Here is an 18941-nt window from a genome sequence, read left to right on the forward strand (position 1 = left end):
CTAATTGTTTCATAGGTTTAGCCTCATATATTTCTGTATATTCATCAAAATTTACATTTGCACTTTCTACAACTTTTCTAGTGTTAGTATTTAAATACATATAAGCTTTACTTCTTGTGGAATATCCTAAGAATATACCTTCTTCACTTTTTTTAATCTAGTTTACCATTATTGAAGTCTTTAATAATATAATATTTTCTTCCAAATACCTTAAAATATTTTACATTAGGTGAGTATTCATACCATAGTTCAAAAGGTGTTGAATGATTACCTTTCTTGACTTTTACATGGTTCAAGGTATAGATAGTTCTACTTAGTGTAGACACCTAAATTTGATTACATCACTTTGGTAATCTAATTTAGCCATCTCTAAAGGCATCATTAATTAAATTCTTATTTAATTAATCTTTTTCCATCCCTAGCTAATTAGTTTAATTAATCATCTATAGTCCTAATTGATAAATCAAATAACCTATTATTTATCAATTAAATCCTATTATTCTATGTAATTTCAAAAATTCTCATTTATTAAATAAATCTATTTGATAAATAAAATCTTCAAATCTAAAAACCCCTAACTTATCCCTAATCCTCCATTTAGCCTAATCCACCCGATCCACCCATACTAACCAAGCTTAGACACTAACTCACCCACCCTCATTAATACCATCCACTTGCACATCTCTAACATCTCTAATCTAATCCTAAACCCAAGCCTAATCCACCCTCTAATGTTGTTACATTCCCTAAACAAGTTTAAGACTTTCCTAAACCAAACCAAAGTCTCCCCTCAAAAATCCCAACCACCAAGTCATGAGTTCTCTTACAAACTATAAAAGACTCTTACAAGCCCACTCATGACTCTTACATCCATCTTCCACACTCTTCCCTCTTCCACACTCATTCCTCTTACATTTCTCTTACATACTCAACCCCACTCATCATGCCTTTAACCAACCCTTTACCCTACCCTCTCACATTCATCCTCCTTGTGACAAGTGTCACCTTCCCATTGGTGCTAAACAAGCACAATCCATGTGCTCTCCTTTGAGTGCATCCTAGCCCTCCTTAGGCCTTCATCTCTCCTTGCATCTTAGCCCTCCATCCCTCAAGCATGTAGCCTATAAATTGAATCTCATCCCAAGCCATTATAACAACAATCCTAGAGCTAAAGTTATCATGCCCTTTTGAGAGCCAAAATCTATACCCATACCCTTATAATGCCAAATTGAGAGCTCACAAAGCTACCAATTTTCTATTACCCATCTCCACCATTGAAGCAACTTTGAGTATCTTGAGTATACATCCACATCAAATGATGCATCTACAATATCAAGAAAGCAATAAAGTGCTTCATCTTTTGAGGTTTGCATCTCTTGTTTGTTTTCTTTGTCTAAGCATATATGTGAACTTAGTTTTAGTTTGTGAATGCTTTCTTTAATGTTAATGTTCCTTGCACACTAAGATCTAGTTCTACATTTTGGCACGCCCGGCGGGACCCTGCTATGGGTCATTTTTTTCATCCATTTCAATCTACATGTTGCTTTTAAAAACTAACAATCTAATGGTTTTTTGTTGTTTGAGTTATTGTAAAGTGTGTTTGCTTATTTTTGTAGGTTGAAGGATGCACTAAAGAGGACATATCCTTTAAAATCCAAAACTAACTAAAAAAACCAAAAAATCTAGAAAAAACTTGCGCCCATCGGTTCATTACGACAGTGTTGTCTCTGCAAACTGGCATCTTCACCTGTCGTCTATGCAGAACATCGTTTGAGAAAGTTCAACCATCGTCTCTGCTAGTTCAAGCTATCATCTATGAATTTTAGCATCTCTGCCTATTTTCTGGTAGTCTACATCGAAACTTGAATTGTCATCTGTGAATTTTGGTATCTGCATAGATCAGCGTCTACAAATTTTAGCGTCTTTGCCTGGCTTCTGTCGTCTGCACTGCCTCTAGAGTTAGAACTGTCATCTCTGCCACCACCAGCAGATAAATTGTCATCTCTACTATCGCAATCCATCAACTGTCATCTCTAATGCTGCCAGTTGCTTTCTTCATCAGACTGTCATCTACGAGTTTCAACGTCTCTGCATACTGGTGTCCCCGCAAATTAGCATCTCTGAATTTTGACATCTCCGCTTAATGAAATGTCATGTCTACCTATTTATGTTACATTTCTATTTTAGCATATCAGTTCCTGCACTTTTTAGCATATCAAAATTTGACTTTTATTGGTTCCGTAGGATTTAAACCATTCTAAGCATTTCTACACGTAGAAAAAACAACAAAAAAAGATATATTTTTTTTCCCATAGTTAAGCTTTTATTTTGGAAGATTTTGGGTGACTAATAAAATTGCTTTTTTTTGTCTCATTGCAGGTTGGAGCACATATGAAACCACTAACCATGTTTCTTGCAGATTCTCATGTTGCTAAAAAATGAACTTGAATGTTTAATCATTTGTCTTTGAATGCATGTTGCTAAAATGAACTTGAATGTTTAATCATTTGTCTTTGAATGTATGTTGCTAAAATGAACTTGAATGGTTAAACACATTTTTTATTGAATATATGTTGTTCAAAACACACTCTTGAATACCATGGATTAGAATCTATTTTCCTTGGAATGCATGCTTAAAACAAACAACTCAATCTTGAATGCAAATGTAATGCCCCGCCAAGGGATCCAAAGAATTTTACTAAGTTTTCCAAACATTTTTTTTTAAAACATGAAAGTAAAACCATTCGTACACATTCGCGGAAGCAATAGTAACAAATCAAATGAAAGTAAACATAACATAAGATAACAGATTACATTCTTTAAAGATCCCTTAATGTTGAATTACTTCTAATCATAACTTATTCATTGAACATTACATCCTTAACAATGAAATAACAAGGATACATCCAATGTTCTTAAACCATATACAAGTGTACATTTTAGATTGCTCAATCATCCACTATACATGACATATGGTATGAAAAGCTTAAAAGAATAAACATCCATGTAAATAAAGTACGTCATCATCCAATATTAATCCATGAGGCAATTAAAAGTAAATGAAACCACATATCATACATGATACAACATCACAAAAGATACAAACATCCATCATAAAAGATAACCATATATCAAAAATATAAATAACTAAGTGCACGGTTCTTCCCAACTATTAATAGCATCATTAGACCATCATGGATCCTAGCCATCCCTCCGTGTGTAACATTCCAAAGCACCAAAGAGATCATCAGTATTAACATAGTAGGAATGTCACTCCTAAAACATCCTACTAACATGCAAAGTAAAGCATAGGATACCATCATCTAACATATGCAAATCATCAATGTAAGAAACATACGAATAAATACAGCTAGCATAAGGTATAACATCTATCATAATGATCCAAGAACATAATGAAGATAAATACCAACCAATAATACTCCAGCCACGGTGTCTCAGACGGATCTCAAATGATAAGAGTGATAAAACACTACCACCCGACCGCGTGGAACCTAAGTGGTCCACTCCCATCATGCCGAGGAGATAATCTCAAGTCCCAAACAAGTTTTCATAGCACATATCTCTATAAGTTCTATAATCCTAAAAGTATACTAACTCAAAGGTTCCATCACACACAAAATCAACATCTTATTCCCAGAGGCACAACAATGACATGTAGGAAACCTACTCTGCAAGCGAGAAAGTGTCATCGCATTTATATCGTACAAGTTACCCTGGCAGTTAGCTAAACTCCACGGGTCCATACAGATCTCATGTGGCCACTAGGATCCTCTCATACTGACGAGGCATACTACAGAATGAAAGGTCGCAACCATACGTTCTCACTACTCCCATCCTAGCCTATACAAGCGCTCAAAGCATGGGCAAGAACCAAAACTCTTATCTTTTTAGGTTCATTTAATCTCCATTTAGTGTGTAAATGTTATCACTTATTAACCAAACTTATAATGAGTTACCCTGACAGCCACTTAGGGCCCCAGTCCCCATTGCAAGCCACTTCTCAACACTATAAGTAGATTACCTACCCTAATTCTCATGGAATCATAAATTACCACAGTCCTATACAAGTGACTGTAGAGAAATCCAAAAGATAATCCATAAAAAGAATCATCAAATATCCTTGATACAAGCATCAAATATCCATAATAAGAATCATCAAATCACCAAGATAAGAATCATCAAATCTCCATGAGCATCTGGAAAAACATCCATAGAAAATCATGACCACAAAAATTCTCTATTGGCAACTGAAGGCATCATTGATAATCATAAGTATCCATTGGTTCTCAATAACCAAAATATATCTCAAAATAAATCACCATATTCATTGGTTCTCTACAAGCAACCAAGAATATCTCAAAATCATACTAATCAAAGACTTCAAAATGGTTGAGTCAAAACATGTCACAACATGACATCATCAGAAAATAAATCCACATTTCAGTCCCATCATGGCGACTAGAAAGTAATCCAAGGATAACTGATCAATGACTCAAAAATGATTAGCTCAAGTGTCTTAGATACATATACATCTCAGCTTCACACATGAAGACTGATGAACAAATACAAACATTTCATAGAGCATACGATCACATTACCATGGTTGGGCTTATAAAGATCGAGACCAAAAAGATCAACATGCCATCACATCTCATAATCCCTCGAGCCTCTGGTAACAACCTAAGACTGGTCAACACTAGTTAACCCAAAAATCAAAACAAGAAGCATATAGAATACACGATGCAAACACATGTTTTGGTTTACTAATATTACATAGTTGAATAATATGTAGGGGTTTCCAATTTCCTGTTTACAAGTATACTTTCAAGTGTCTTAAGTTTTATCTTTTGACCTACAAGTCAACCCATTTTTCCCAATAGCATTATCCTAAGAATAACTTAAGGATAATTATTTACTCATTAGATTGATCATCATTGACCTTTAATTAAATTGTTCTCTTTATTTAACTAAGATCCATATTCAAATTGATCAACTCTTCTTATCGTTACTTCAACTTTTCACATAAAACAAGGATCATTAATCGTTAAATTATAAGAGAACCAAATATCATTCTTCGAATAAGATATCTTAACTTAATTAGAATGATCAGTTAAATCCATCAATTAACATAGGCACACCATCTATGACCTATTATCATTCTAATAGTTCTTAATTAAGACTAAATTAAATATTATCAAAATTTAAGCCTTTAATTCAATCGTTATCATCATTGACAATCATATAATATCTAAAGTCATAATTCAAGTCATAAGACTTATCAACCTCAATATAGATAATTTACAATCTCGTCAAAAGATTTATATTAATTAAATCTCCATTACATAACTTAAGTATTAAATCCAATTAACTCTAATTAATTGATTTAATAAATAATTTCAAACCATCAACCCAATGAATAATAATTAACTAATAAGTTCAATAATAATAACTTGTTAATATTTAATGACAAGCTATAATGGGAATCTTATTAAAGATCACATTCATCATTCCTTATGAATACTAATGTTTCCTTAATTAATCCACATTATCAATAATCATTTAGATCATTAAACTATTATTTATTAATAATTTGCTAAACTTCAACAAACATTAATAAATAATAAACTCATCAAAACTATTATTACTCGTTCTAGAGATTCTTACATAAACTTCATTAGTTAATATTTAACTAACTCTTAACACTATTAAGACGTACCAATAATCTGTTTAATAACTCAAATTATAACGATGCTATCCACTTTCATTAAAGTCTCATAGTATAAATCACCATTTCTAAATTAGATATTAAGAGTCAACTATATCATTAGCTAAATGAATTATTTCAAGCGAGAACACTCTTTTTGAGGTATTATAATCCAAATGTTCACTCAAAATTATTATCCAATATCCAAGGTTGAGAGATCCAATTACATTAAATAATTTGATATATCAACCCCTAATCTCCATCTATTAGTGAGCCTAAATTTTAAAATTAAAGTCTCTTAATTTAATGTCAACTTCATTAAATCACTATATTCCAATTCATTTGAATTAATAATTTAATTATAACTTGATAATATCTATTAACAAATTTTCCAATAAGTTCATTTTCAATTTCAAGAACCCAACAATAATTCAAATAATCTTTATTTAATCTCATTCCAATTACATAAATTTGTCAAATCTGAATATCAAACAATATAGTTAATTAACCCGAACATTGAAATATAATATTATAAATTTCATTAATATTATATATATACATATTTATAATATATAAATATTTAATAATTTCATTATATTTAAAATCAAATTTTCTATATTATATATATATATATATAATATATATATATAACAAAAACTTTAATAAAACTTAAAACGATTTTATAAATAATACCAAACGCTTATATAAAAGCGTTTATAAAGGCCCGCCGGCCTATCCGCTTACGCGGCATCGCGGCAGCATTGCTGCCGCAGCAGTAGAGTACTGCCGCGTTAGCAACAGTACCTGCTACCGTAGCAACGGTGTCTGCTGCGGATGATAGCAGAGGCGGTGACAATTAAAGCGGGCTAGGGTGGGGTAAAACCCCTCGCCCTCCCATATTTTATGTTAAATTTATTTTAAATAACGTTTTCAATAAATATTTCTTCAATGCGAATTTATACCATGCAATCCGAATTTATTAATAAGGTTTCTCATTTCAACTTACACAAATATATACATATATGTATATATGTATATATACGTATATATATATATATATATATATATATATATATATATATATATATATATATATATATATATATATATACAAAATTTGTTATCAACCATCACTATATTTAAAATATAGATATATGTATTTATTTATATGCAGATTTACAAGAGAAAATGCATACTTAGATTTAAAGGTCTTTTCTAAATAAGTATTTTTCCTTTTAAATAATTGTTTTCTAAACATATCCATTAATTCCATCCAATAGGTTAAACTGTAAATCATCGTTCTCAATTTAATTCTAATTTGAACCCAATCCTGTTTAGATCTAATGTCTCTTTAATTGGATCTAGGGTTTTCTACTGTTTCCTTCTCAACCAAATAATTACATATCTAGATTCCGATTCAAATTGCAAATTCATTCATGGAATATAATTAGACACTTACAACAAACATGATGAAGACAGGAAGAGAAATGGTGCAAGGAGAATATGTGAATATCACAAATGCACCTAGACACTGATGCTAATTTGTCATGCCTCAGAAGTCCATAGAAAATCCTTTCCTTCTCCATCATTCGCAATCCTTCCAAGATCCAAGCCAACCGAATCCTCCAAGTGACTAGAAGAGCTAGAAGGAACATAGAAGTATGTAAAAAATATATGAGCATATGAACTTCTCCAATACATGTAAGCTTTGAAGCTTCCATTTTAGCTTGAAGCTTGTAGTTTCCATTAAGCTTCCATAAGGCTTCCCCAAAACACACTGGGAGAGCCTCAATTTAAAGGCCTCTAAGATGCATCTAGAGTGTCGCTAGAGACAACTAGAAGATAAGCATGACAACCAAGGATGAGTCTTCTCCAACCTTCTAGATAAGTCTTAAGGAGACACCATGTGCTCAAATAAAATGCTAACATCTAAGTGTAGACAACTAGTGCATTCGTAGAGTGCAAACTCCTGTGTTGTCTACATGACAACTCCCAAGAATTTGCCAACTCCTATGTGAGAAAATATTAAAATAATGCACAATCATTAATTTAATATTTACTTTTACTCTTTCCAATTTAATTAATTAATTAATTTATTAAATCTCATGCACTAACTTTACTAATTCCACTTTTCAATCTTAATATATTTATATTTTAATCACATGAAATCTAGAATCTTTTAATAATTTAAAATATATCTTCCACTTTTAAATTTCATTTTTCAAAAATTAATTGCTAAAATATTTATTAGCTTTAATAATAATATTATTTAGTCATTTATTTAAAAATGAACTCCAAATATATTATTATTAAAATAAATATTGTCACATTCCAACTTTTAATATTATAATTTTTATTTTCAAATTTAATTAATTTCCCAATTAATTAAATAAAATAAATATTAAAATATCATATTAATTTTTCATTTAATTAAACCATTAATTAAATATTTTAATTAGGCTTAATTAATAGAAAATACATCAAAGACTCTCAAGGTAAAAATATGAAAACCCATCATAGCCAAAATACATACAAAATCAAACCAAGGGTTTATATCACGAATTATGTCATCCGACATATTCGGAGGGTACTCAACTCAGATACTTGTCCTAATTTTCCAATTAGAACGAATGGCTTAAAAGGGTTGGGATTTGGACTTTAGAATTTATCTCCCCTCTCTTATCATTGAGATAATGTGATAGGGTACGCTCATCCTAGCAATTCAGGGAAGTCGATACCCGGTACCTGCAACTTGCATAAAAACCACGCATGTACAAGCATAATATATACTAAACTAAATAGACAATGGTAGGAAGTGGTGCATCATGTAAATCTTGACTAGTAGGTGACTACGACTCCCTTCCTTGACCACATCAGACATGCCATACAAAAGCAAACACACAAAAAAAATATGCCAAACATACACATGCAAGTATGGGGTAAGTATCCATAATAAAACACATGATAATAAATCATCTTACTCATCATTAATAACAGAAAGCAATGTAATAATCATCATACATACATGAAATATAAAGTCTAAGTGATCTCATCACATAATAAACTGAATCCATAGCACAATATCTGATAATACCAAAACAATGCTGCTAACCATCAACATAAAACTAGCCCTAAAAGAGTTCAACAATGTTAGAAAAATGTGAACTAGGGGCAAGCACTACAGCAAAGATCAATTAACCATTGCAATATCTCACACTTCAATTTTTGGTGCATTAAGAAAAACAAACAAATCTCTCTTTTGCATGTAATTTAGGCAAAGTTTGATTTTTGGACAATTAAGAAACTTTGTTAAGTTAAATAAAAATTTGCAAAAATCAATTTGAGTAGTTCCTTGGACTCATCTCTTTTCTAATCACCCATCAATTCCACCATTGGTTGCAACCTCAGTGTCATTTATGGGGATGGGTCTACTTGAAAGACGTGTTAAATGTTCCACAATCTAACTAACTCACTTGGTCTTTGAATGTTTGCTTTAACTTTATCAAAATTCTTAAATGACCAAAACTCTAGATTAAATCGATCACACTTCAAGTTTGGGTACTAAAATTGAACAAAAATTGATGTGGAGAGCCTTTGGGTGCATGCTTGAAATCGAATCTCACACACTTTTGTTTTGGGCTTAAAACAAACTCACACTCAATCTTGAATGCCTTAAAAAAAATTAATTGATACTTGAGGTGGAGGACCTCCAGGCACGCGAGTTTGCTTTTGTTGACCCTAACTCTTCTTCTTGTTTGCATTCTTCAATCGATTTACTTTTGTTAGTGCTTCAAGTTAGAATTGAACATTGTGTCTTAAACATGAGTGCTTGCAAAGTCTAGATTAGCACACATAAGAGTCAGTTGGTAAAAGAACAAGCGTGTTTTTTAGCCCAAGGTCATCCAAGTCTTCTCTCCCCTTGTCCTCTTTTGAGGCCATCTTGGGTGCATAAGATTAGGATCCAAAATCTTATTTCTTTTTAGGAGGCCTGCTTGGAGATTTCATCACCCGTTGGATGACCTCATCTCTAGCATTCTAGTGGAGTATAAGAACTGGGAGGTGAATCAAAATACACCTCTCTTGGGATCAAGATTTTGTCACTCGGGCTAAGCCTCAAGGAACTTTATACCCTTGAGAAGTAAAAGAGGAGAAGTGGGTTACTGCTCCTCTCGGCTGTGTGACATCTTTTTGGTCTCATCTATGGATTTGGACCTCACGTACCTTGGGTATATCGAGGACTCCCTAACTAAACCAACTGTCAGCCTTACAGACAACCATCTACGATGTTAATTTGTTTGAAGTGACTGATCAAAATATTTGTAGAACATAAAAACTCCTCGACGCAAGTATCACATTCTGAAAACCACAAACTTCTATCTGGGTGTTCCTATCTATTACTTGATTTTATTTTACTTGTTTAATGAATGTTTGCCAAACTTGGTCAATCCTAGTTTAGGGCACACTTAGCGTAGTCACTACCTATTTTAGAAGTTGAATGAGTCAAAGCAAAAAAAATGAGATCTTTCAAAGCCAAGCAGATTCAGGAATTTATGTTAGAACAACCCAAACCCAAACAAAAGTTTCACAAAGTCAAACTCAAGCCATCTCTGGCATACCAAGAACTTTCAGCCAAGAGAAAAGAAATAACACCAAGCCTGCGAATTTCCAAACTCCACAAAGCAGAGGACAAAGCTACCGATAAAGCACTTCAAGAGGCCTAGTTAGAGTGCACCATCAAATTTAGCCAACATTTAGGAGTTAATCCTGTGTATGCCTTACCAACTAGGCATGATTTCTATGATTAGACACCCTTGTTTTTCCATATCTTCTTGGATAAGGTTCACTTTAGAGTCATCTTTGTAGAAAAGCCAGCCATCTTAGGTTATCCCCGTAAGCATTATTAGCTCATCCATCTCATTTAGAACCAAACCATCTAGCCAGCAATCCAAAATCTTCACATCCAAGCCTTCAAAATTGTTGTCACTTTGCCAAAAGTTTTCCATTCCTAAAATCTTCCAAATCCACCAATCTCACCAAGGTTATCCCTTTGGCAAAGCTTTTTCTAGGGTAATCTAGCTTTGTCACTTGTTATCCCTCATCAGCTTGAGCTAAAGGTTGGGATCCACAAGTGGTCAATCTCGTGTTCTTCCTAAAGGATCATCAGTCTATCCTTAAGTTGACACAATCACCACCAAGCTTGCACATAGGAAAGCAGACCTTTCATGCTTTGGCAACATATCTTTGAAGTTAGAATCCCCAACCTAATCCTCCTTAGGTTTTTTCATATAGCTTTGCCTCAACCTAGGAAGTCATTTGCATAGAAAAGCCTTCCCCCCTTTTGCATCCACCAGCATTTTTTGCATCTCATCCCTACGAGCATTTTTCATGCCACCCGTCACTCGCTTAGCCAAGAAGAAAGAAACAATGGAGCCCTATCATTTGGATCGAACAGCATCACCCCCCTTGAGCACTCAGCCATCCTTTAGCCCAAAGAAAGCTATGCCATCACCTACTGACATTGAAGTTTTCATGAACTAACTAGGAAATGTAGTATTGGTAAATGCCATTATGGACAAGAACAAAGAGACAATCATGGCTAATTTTTGAAGGAACAATGTAGGAACCCTTGACTTTGGAAGACCCCCTCCATTATTAGATCCATCTCACCCATTGTTTGGGTAGCTGCCACCAACCATAGGCTCTTATGATCCAAATTATCATCAATATATGCCAAAACAAAAGCCTCAAGCCAATCCATTTGATCCAATAGACCCAAACATACCATCCTCCACCCAAGTCAAAATCTCCATTCTGCAAGCCAATCCAGCCACTACCACTCCATCCTTGGTTCATAGCTCTCCGCTCCAAACTGCCTTTGCCCAAAATACCTCACCATTCACTCCCTTCACTATTGCTACTGCTGCTCCCCAACCCAGCCTTCCAAATCCACCCATCTCCCAAATCAGTGCTAGCATCTTTGGCCAACCTCAGCAATATATAACAGGGATGCCACCCATTGGGCCAAGTAATCAACCTTTCATCACCCCCAGCTTGTTTACCATAGCCCAAAGAACAATCCCATCATTCCCATTAGGTCTTGGGAGCTCAATACCATCAGCCACAAATCCACAAGCTACTTCCTTCACTCCACAAAGCTATCAAATCTCACAAGCTGCTGCCAATTTTCTGCCAAGCTCCCAAGTGACCCCAACTCCCACCACCACTCTACCAAGCTTCCAAATCTAGCCACCAAGCTATCAAACCCCATCAGTTCCATTCCCAAGCTTTCAATTCCCACCACCTCCACCACCAACTAATCCATTAGCTCCTATTACCAACTACTTTTCAATGTCACTTCTAGGAGGTAATCCACCAATCTAGCCAACCACCAATTATTTGTAGGTAACATCCCAAATGAGGGTGCATTCCACATGCCTTGGTCAAACCCCACAAGCCCCCCGATCCTTTCCCCAAGCTTCACAACCATCTTATACCTTACCTCCACAAAGCCATTCATTTCTCCCACAGCCAGCTTATGTTCCTCAATCCCAACCTCAAATCCCATATCAACAGCAAGCCTCGCAGCACATGCAGCAATATGCACCACCTCCCCCTCAACAACCTGTCATCCACCATGCAGCTACCCAAACAATATACAATCCCTATCATTAAATTCCACACAGCCATCCATATTCAGTGGCCACATCTAGTGCATACCTACCTCAAGGCACTCCTACATTGGGGGCACCCCAGCCACCACCTATCAATTCAGAATGGGAGCAAATGAAGACAAATATGAAAGCCATCCAAGAAGGGAATGATCTGAAGACATTCAAGTTTGAGAATGTGTGTCCTTACCCATTTGATAGAGCCATTACTATGACACCATTTCCCAAACACTTTGAGGTACCCAAATTTGACAAATTTAGAGGAAAAGGAGACCCTGTCACACATATCAAAGAATTTTACATGCACTGCCAGGACGTGGCATACAATGATGTCTTCCTCTTGCACCTTTTTCCCAAAAGCTTGGCTGGACCAGCTCTTGAATGGTTTTATAGAATCCCCTATGGCACAATTCAAAGCTTTGCTAAATTATCTGAGGCATTCGTAGCCCAATATGCCCATCTTGTTGAAACAAAGCTATCAATAGTTGCCTTGTCCACACTAAGAAAAAAGGTGGAGAAAGCCTTGCTGAATACATGCAAAGATGGAAAACCCTTACCACCTGCATATCCTGCACCTTGCGAGAGTGCCATGTGGTGAAAATGTTTATTGATAATGCCCATCCCAGCTTGGCTCACCACATGACCATGAACTGTTTGCAAACCTATAAAGATATCAAAGAGAAAGGAATGTTCCTTGAGCAAGGACTCATTAAAGATGGTGTGGTCAAGATTTACAAGGAAACCAACCAAAATCAATCACATTCCAATGACAAGTCTAGGTATTGGAACAAAAAAAAGCACGTTGCAATAGATGGCATCACTGACACCAGACATGTGAATATTGTTGGTCCTTCTCAAAACTAGTCTAACCCACCATATCAATCAAACAACCAAGAAGCTATCATTTACCAATAGTAGAATAACCAAAGCTATCAAAACCACAATACAAGACCCAACTTTCAAGGGTCTAATAATCAAGCTAATGCCATCAATGTAGCTTCAGGGCAAAAACCCAAATTCCAACCCACACCTAGAAACTATACACCCCTTGGTGAGCCATTGGATGTCATTTTTGAGAAATTGGCTAAGGAAAACCTCATCAAATTTCCTCCTACCTAGCAAATTGATCCAAGCCAATCCAAAGCTGCATGGTACAAGGACAATGAGTATTGCAAGTTCCATAGGGTAAATGGTCACACCACCCTCAGATGCATGAAACTAAAAGATTATGTGCAGGACCTCATTGATCAGAAAGAAATCACTGTTGGTGCCCAAACCTCTCCCAATGTAGGCTTACAGATTTATCAAAATACTTTTTCTCCACACAACAACCAAAATTCTGGAAAAGCACCTATCCAAAACAACACCAACTACCACCAACCAAACCAACAGCATGGGAAGAACAATGACCACACTTCATCCTATATCGACTATGGTAGCCTTATAGGTTGTATATATGAGAAAGAGCCTTCTGTCAATGTTATCAATATTCGAGGACCAGACAATGAGTGTGTTGTCAGCACTCGAAGAGCATGATTTAACATCGTAGGCCCACCAGTTTCATCAGCACCATCAGCTCCATCAAAAAGCCGATAAAATATCTTGGAACACCTTGGGAACATGCTAACCCAAATCTCCATTTTAGACCTTCTCTGCACTAGTCTTGTGTACAAAGACATCGTTGACAGTGCTCTCATAGAATCTAATGTCCCTTCTGATATCAATGCTACTAATTTTTGTAATCTTGTTGGACACCTTTCATCCTCATGTTCCCTATCTTTCAAACCCACTGACATACCCATGGTCAAGCCAGATCACACCCTTTCGCTTTGCATAGCCATCATGGTATCCAATTTTGCTATGAAAAGAGTAATGATAGATAATGGATCAGCCTTGAATATTTGCACCCTAAAATTCATAAAACAAGCTAGGTATACAAAGGAAGATATGATCAGTGAGGTTATCACCATCAAAGCTTATGACAACTTGGAAAGAACCACAGAAGGAACTATTTTGCTGCCAATCAAGGTTGGGCCGGTCATCCAAAAGACAGTTTTCCATGTTATTGATCTAAACCTACCATTTAACATCCTCCTCAATCGCCCATGGATTCATGCCATGAAAGCTGTTCCATCCACTTACCATCAGTGTATCAAATTTTTGCATTAGGGCACTGAGGTAACCATCCATGCTGATCCAGAACCCTTTTCTTACTGCAATGCAGTTGAAGCTTCATATACAAACCATTGCCCTAGAATTGATATCGGCACAGCCATTACTAGCTCATCCCACACTTGTAATGACCTAAAAACCATCCTCACCTCCACCCTATCTACCATGAAGATCAATAACAAAGGCTGTGGAGAGTATAGCCTGTCAGATGCATTTGCTGTCGGGCACTCCCACTTGATCCACATGCCCATGGATGACCAACATATCACAAAGCTAAGGAGATTCCACCTCCTTGATACAAACAGTTTAGCCCAACAACCTTTATATCCTCGAAAATCCCTCTTCATGAGGAGCTCACTCCAGATATCAATAATTTGATACATAAGGATGCACCTCCAAGAAATGAAGAATGCCTTGACCACTTTAGCCAAAATTATCCCCAAGAACATAAGCTCATCACTAAAAAATGGAACTATCAAGGAGGTGGACTACGACCAGAAGAAAGGGGCATGCAATGTCCCATCGAAGCACATAAGTGGGAAACGAAGTCAGGTCTTGGCTTTGGCATACCCACAACTGGGAGCACCAATGAGAATGGTCATGCTTTTTTGAACATCCACCGCGACCTTGTCGAAATCAAAGACATTCCTGAGGAAGTTGAAAAGAGAGCCTACGACGATATCCCAGACCAAATGTTCCTAGGAGACTCTGTTCTCCGAGAACTATCCATCCATCTCATTGACCTACCACTCACTCATCCACAACTCATTGATTGGGACCAACTAAGCATCATATACATTGATGAGTTCGCATCAGAAGAAGAACTTCTGAGATTCATGAGAGCCAAAACTCCTCATAAGCAAACAAAGCCAGATTTTGCCTACATCTACAAGCTAGATCCCAAGGGGTATTTTGGAGAAAATCCCCAACCTAGTTCTGATACACCCAAAACTAGAACTAAGGTGAATCCAAGACTAGCTAAGGTAGTGAAGAGAACTCCTTAGCAAGAAAATCTAGAGCCACAAGCAGACCATGAGGATTTAGTATTACCTCCTCAAGATAATCGACTAGAGGTGTCTTCTATTCTAATTGAGGATACTAGAGAAGTCAACATTAGTTCTTCAGAGATCCCCAAACTTGTTCATATTGCTACATCCCTATCACAAGACCAAGCTGATCTCCTCTTTAAGGTCTTAAGAGAGAACATTGGCCAATTTGCATGGTCATATTAGGACATCCCAGGGTTGGATCCAAAGCTTGTAGTTCATCATCTTGCAGTCGATCCAAAGATCAAGCCCATCAGATAAAAGCTTAGAAAAATGCACCCCAAGGTGGCATTACTGGTCAAAGCTAAATTAGAAAGAATATTAATTGCTAAGGTTATTTGACCTATCGACTACTTAGAGTGGATCTCCAACATGGTCCCTATCACTAAGCCTTCCGGTGACATCAAAATCTGCACTGATTTTAGAGATCTTAACAAAGGTTGTCCAAAGGATGATTTTCCCTTGCCCAACATAGATATGATTGTAGATCTTACAACTCAACATGAAATTCTATCCCTTATGGATGGATTTTTTGGGTATAATTAGATCAAGATTGCAGAAGAGGACCAACATAAGATAGCATTCACTACCCCTTGGGGAACCTTTTGCTACACCATGATGCCTTTCGGCCTAAAGAATGTTGGGGCTACCTATCAAAGAGCTATGACAACCATTTTCCATGATCTTATCCATAGCATTTTGGAGGATTATGTGGACGATATCCTAGTCAAATGTCAGACCTTCATGGATCATCTCGCTGACCTCGAGAAAGTCTTTCATAGGTTAGCCCAATATCATCTTATGTTAAATCCCAAGTGTGTCTTTGGGGTCACATCTGGCAAGCTTCTAGGCTTCATAGTTTCTAAATGAGGTATAGAGATCAACCCCAAGAAGGTCAAGGCTATCTTAGACATGCCTCCTCCCCAAACACTATGACAACTTTGCTCTCTTCAGTGAAAGCTTTAATCTGTCTGGCGCTTCATCTCCCAGCTTGCAGATAAGTGTACACCATTTTCACATTTACTAAAGAAGGATGAGAACTTCAAGTGGGATCCTTTATGTTAGCACAGCTTCGATCAGCTCAAGCAGTATCTGACCAATCCCCCTATCTTGGTCCCACCAATTCCTAGTCGTTGCTTGATCTTATACATATCAGCAACACCTACTACTTTAGGGGCCCTTCTAGCACAACACGATGATTATAGCAGGGAAAGAGCCATCTACTATATCAGTAGAACCCTAGCTGTTTATGAACTAAATTACACTCTTATGGAAAAAGCTTGTTTGGCAGTTGTTTTCTCAACTTAAAAGCTTTGCCACTACATGTTAAGTCATACCATCCAACTAGTATCCAAAATTGATCGTCTCAAGTATATGCTCTCTAGAATAGCACTCACAGGTTGGCTAGCAAAGTGGGTTATGCTACTAAGTGAGTTTGACATCCAGTATGTGGACAGAAAGGAAATCAAAGGGCAAGCTATAGGAGATCACCTATAATAGATGCATATCCTTTGATCACAAAATTTCTAGATGAGCATATCTATCTAATTGAAGAATAGCCCCAATGGAAACTTTATTCTGATGGCTCATACACCTCTCATGGATCAAGGGAAAGAATATTGTTGGTTACACCTCAAGGAGATTACATTCCAAAAGCCTTCAAGCTACAATTTCCTAGCACCAACAATATAGCAGAATATGAAGCTCTTATAGCAGGATTAAAGAATGTTGCAGAATGGAATATCACTAAGTTACAAATCTTTGGCAATTCTCAGCTCATCATCAAGCAAGTCCTAAATGAATATCAAACCAAAGATGAAAAGCTATTACCCTACAAAGAGCTAGTTGATCAGCTAACCCAACATTTTACAAAGCTTCAGTTTACACAAGTACCTCGAATGTAGAACAAAGCAGTAGATGCTATGGCTACCATTGACTCACTCTTGGAAATTCCCCAAGTAGCTACACAGTATGAGTTTTTAGTCAAGCAGCTCCTCACACCTACCTATGTGAATGAGGATTCAAACCATGTTTGTATCTTGGTTGGTCCCCAATCCCCTTGGTACCGTGAAATTCATGCTTACCTTAACGATGGTATCATATCCCCTCACCTCACACATACCCAATGCCAGAACCTCATCCAAAAATCATCCCACTATGTTATCATGGCCAATTCCCTATATTTCCGGGGTTATCACGATACTCTCTCTCGATGTTTAGATGAAAATGAGGCCATGATGGCATTAAAAGTACACTCTGGACTTTGCGGTGCCCACACGAGTGGTATTGTACTAGCATGCCAAATCCTTAGAGTAGGCTACTATTGGTCTACCATTGAAGAAGACTCCTGTGACTTTGTTAGAAAGTGTCTCCCATGTCAGTAGTATGCAAATCTTGTGCACGCTCCAGCACAAGATCTACAAACTATTGCACCACCTTGGCCTTTCGCTTGTTGGGGCCTTGATCTAGTTGGAACTATCACACCTCTCTCATCTAATGGACGTAAATGGATAATAATAGCTATAGACTATTTGACTAAGTGGGTGGAAGCAGTCCCCCTAGTCTTAGCTATAGGAGTTCAGGTCTCCAAGTTTATCTTATACCACATTGTTTGTCGCTTCGGCATCCCATCCACCATCTTCACTAACTACGGAGGTAACTTTGAAAATCTCAACATGGGAGAATTATGCACTTCTCTCCACATCCATCACCACTTTTCTAGCCCATATTTCCCACAAGGTAACAGCCAGGTAGAGGCAACTAACAAAACCCTCCTCAAAATCCTAAAGAAAGTTGTCAATGATTTCGGTCGCGATTGGCACCTACAAATAAATTTGGCTCTATGGGCCTATCGAACTTCCTTTCATACATCCACAAGCACAAATCCATACTCCCTAGTTTATGGTGCCAAAGCAGTACTACCCATAGAGGTTCAACTTCCCTCATTGCACATATCTTTGCAAGGGAAAATATCAGATGAAGAATACAGAGTAGCTCAGCTCACCTAGCTAGATCTCTTAGATGAGAAGAGACAACAAGCCTATGACCATCTCATAGTCTACCAAACTCATCTCAAAAGGAATTTCAACAAGAAGGTGCTCCCATGAAACTTTCAGCCAGGTGACATGGTCCTCAAAGAAAATATGAAAGTCCAAGAAAATCGAGAAAAGAAAGGCAAGTTTGAACCTACATGGCTTGGTCCCTATGTGGTTACCACCTCCTTTGGCTCCAGAGCCTATCAAATATCTACACTGGAAGGAGAACTCTTGAATGATCCCACTAACATCATTCATCTCAAGAATTTCTATGCTTGAAGATCCTTGGTAAACC

The sequence above is a fragment of the Cupressus sempervirens genome, chromosome 7 (genome assembly GCF_028749045.1).
Source record: "Cupressus sempervirens isolate cs-2001-9-10 chromosome 7, ASM2874904v1, whole genome shotgun sequence".
NCBI classification, from domain to species: domain Eukaryota; kingdom Viridiplantae; phylum Streptophyta; class Pinopsida; order Cupressales; family Cupressaceae; genus Cupressus; species Cupressus sempervirens.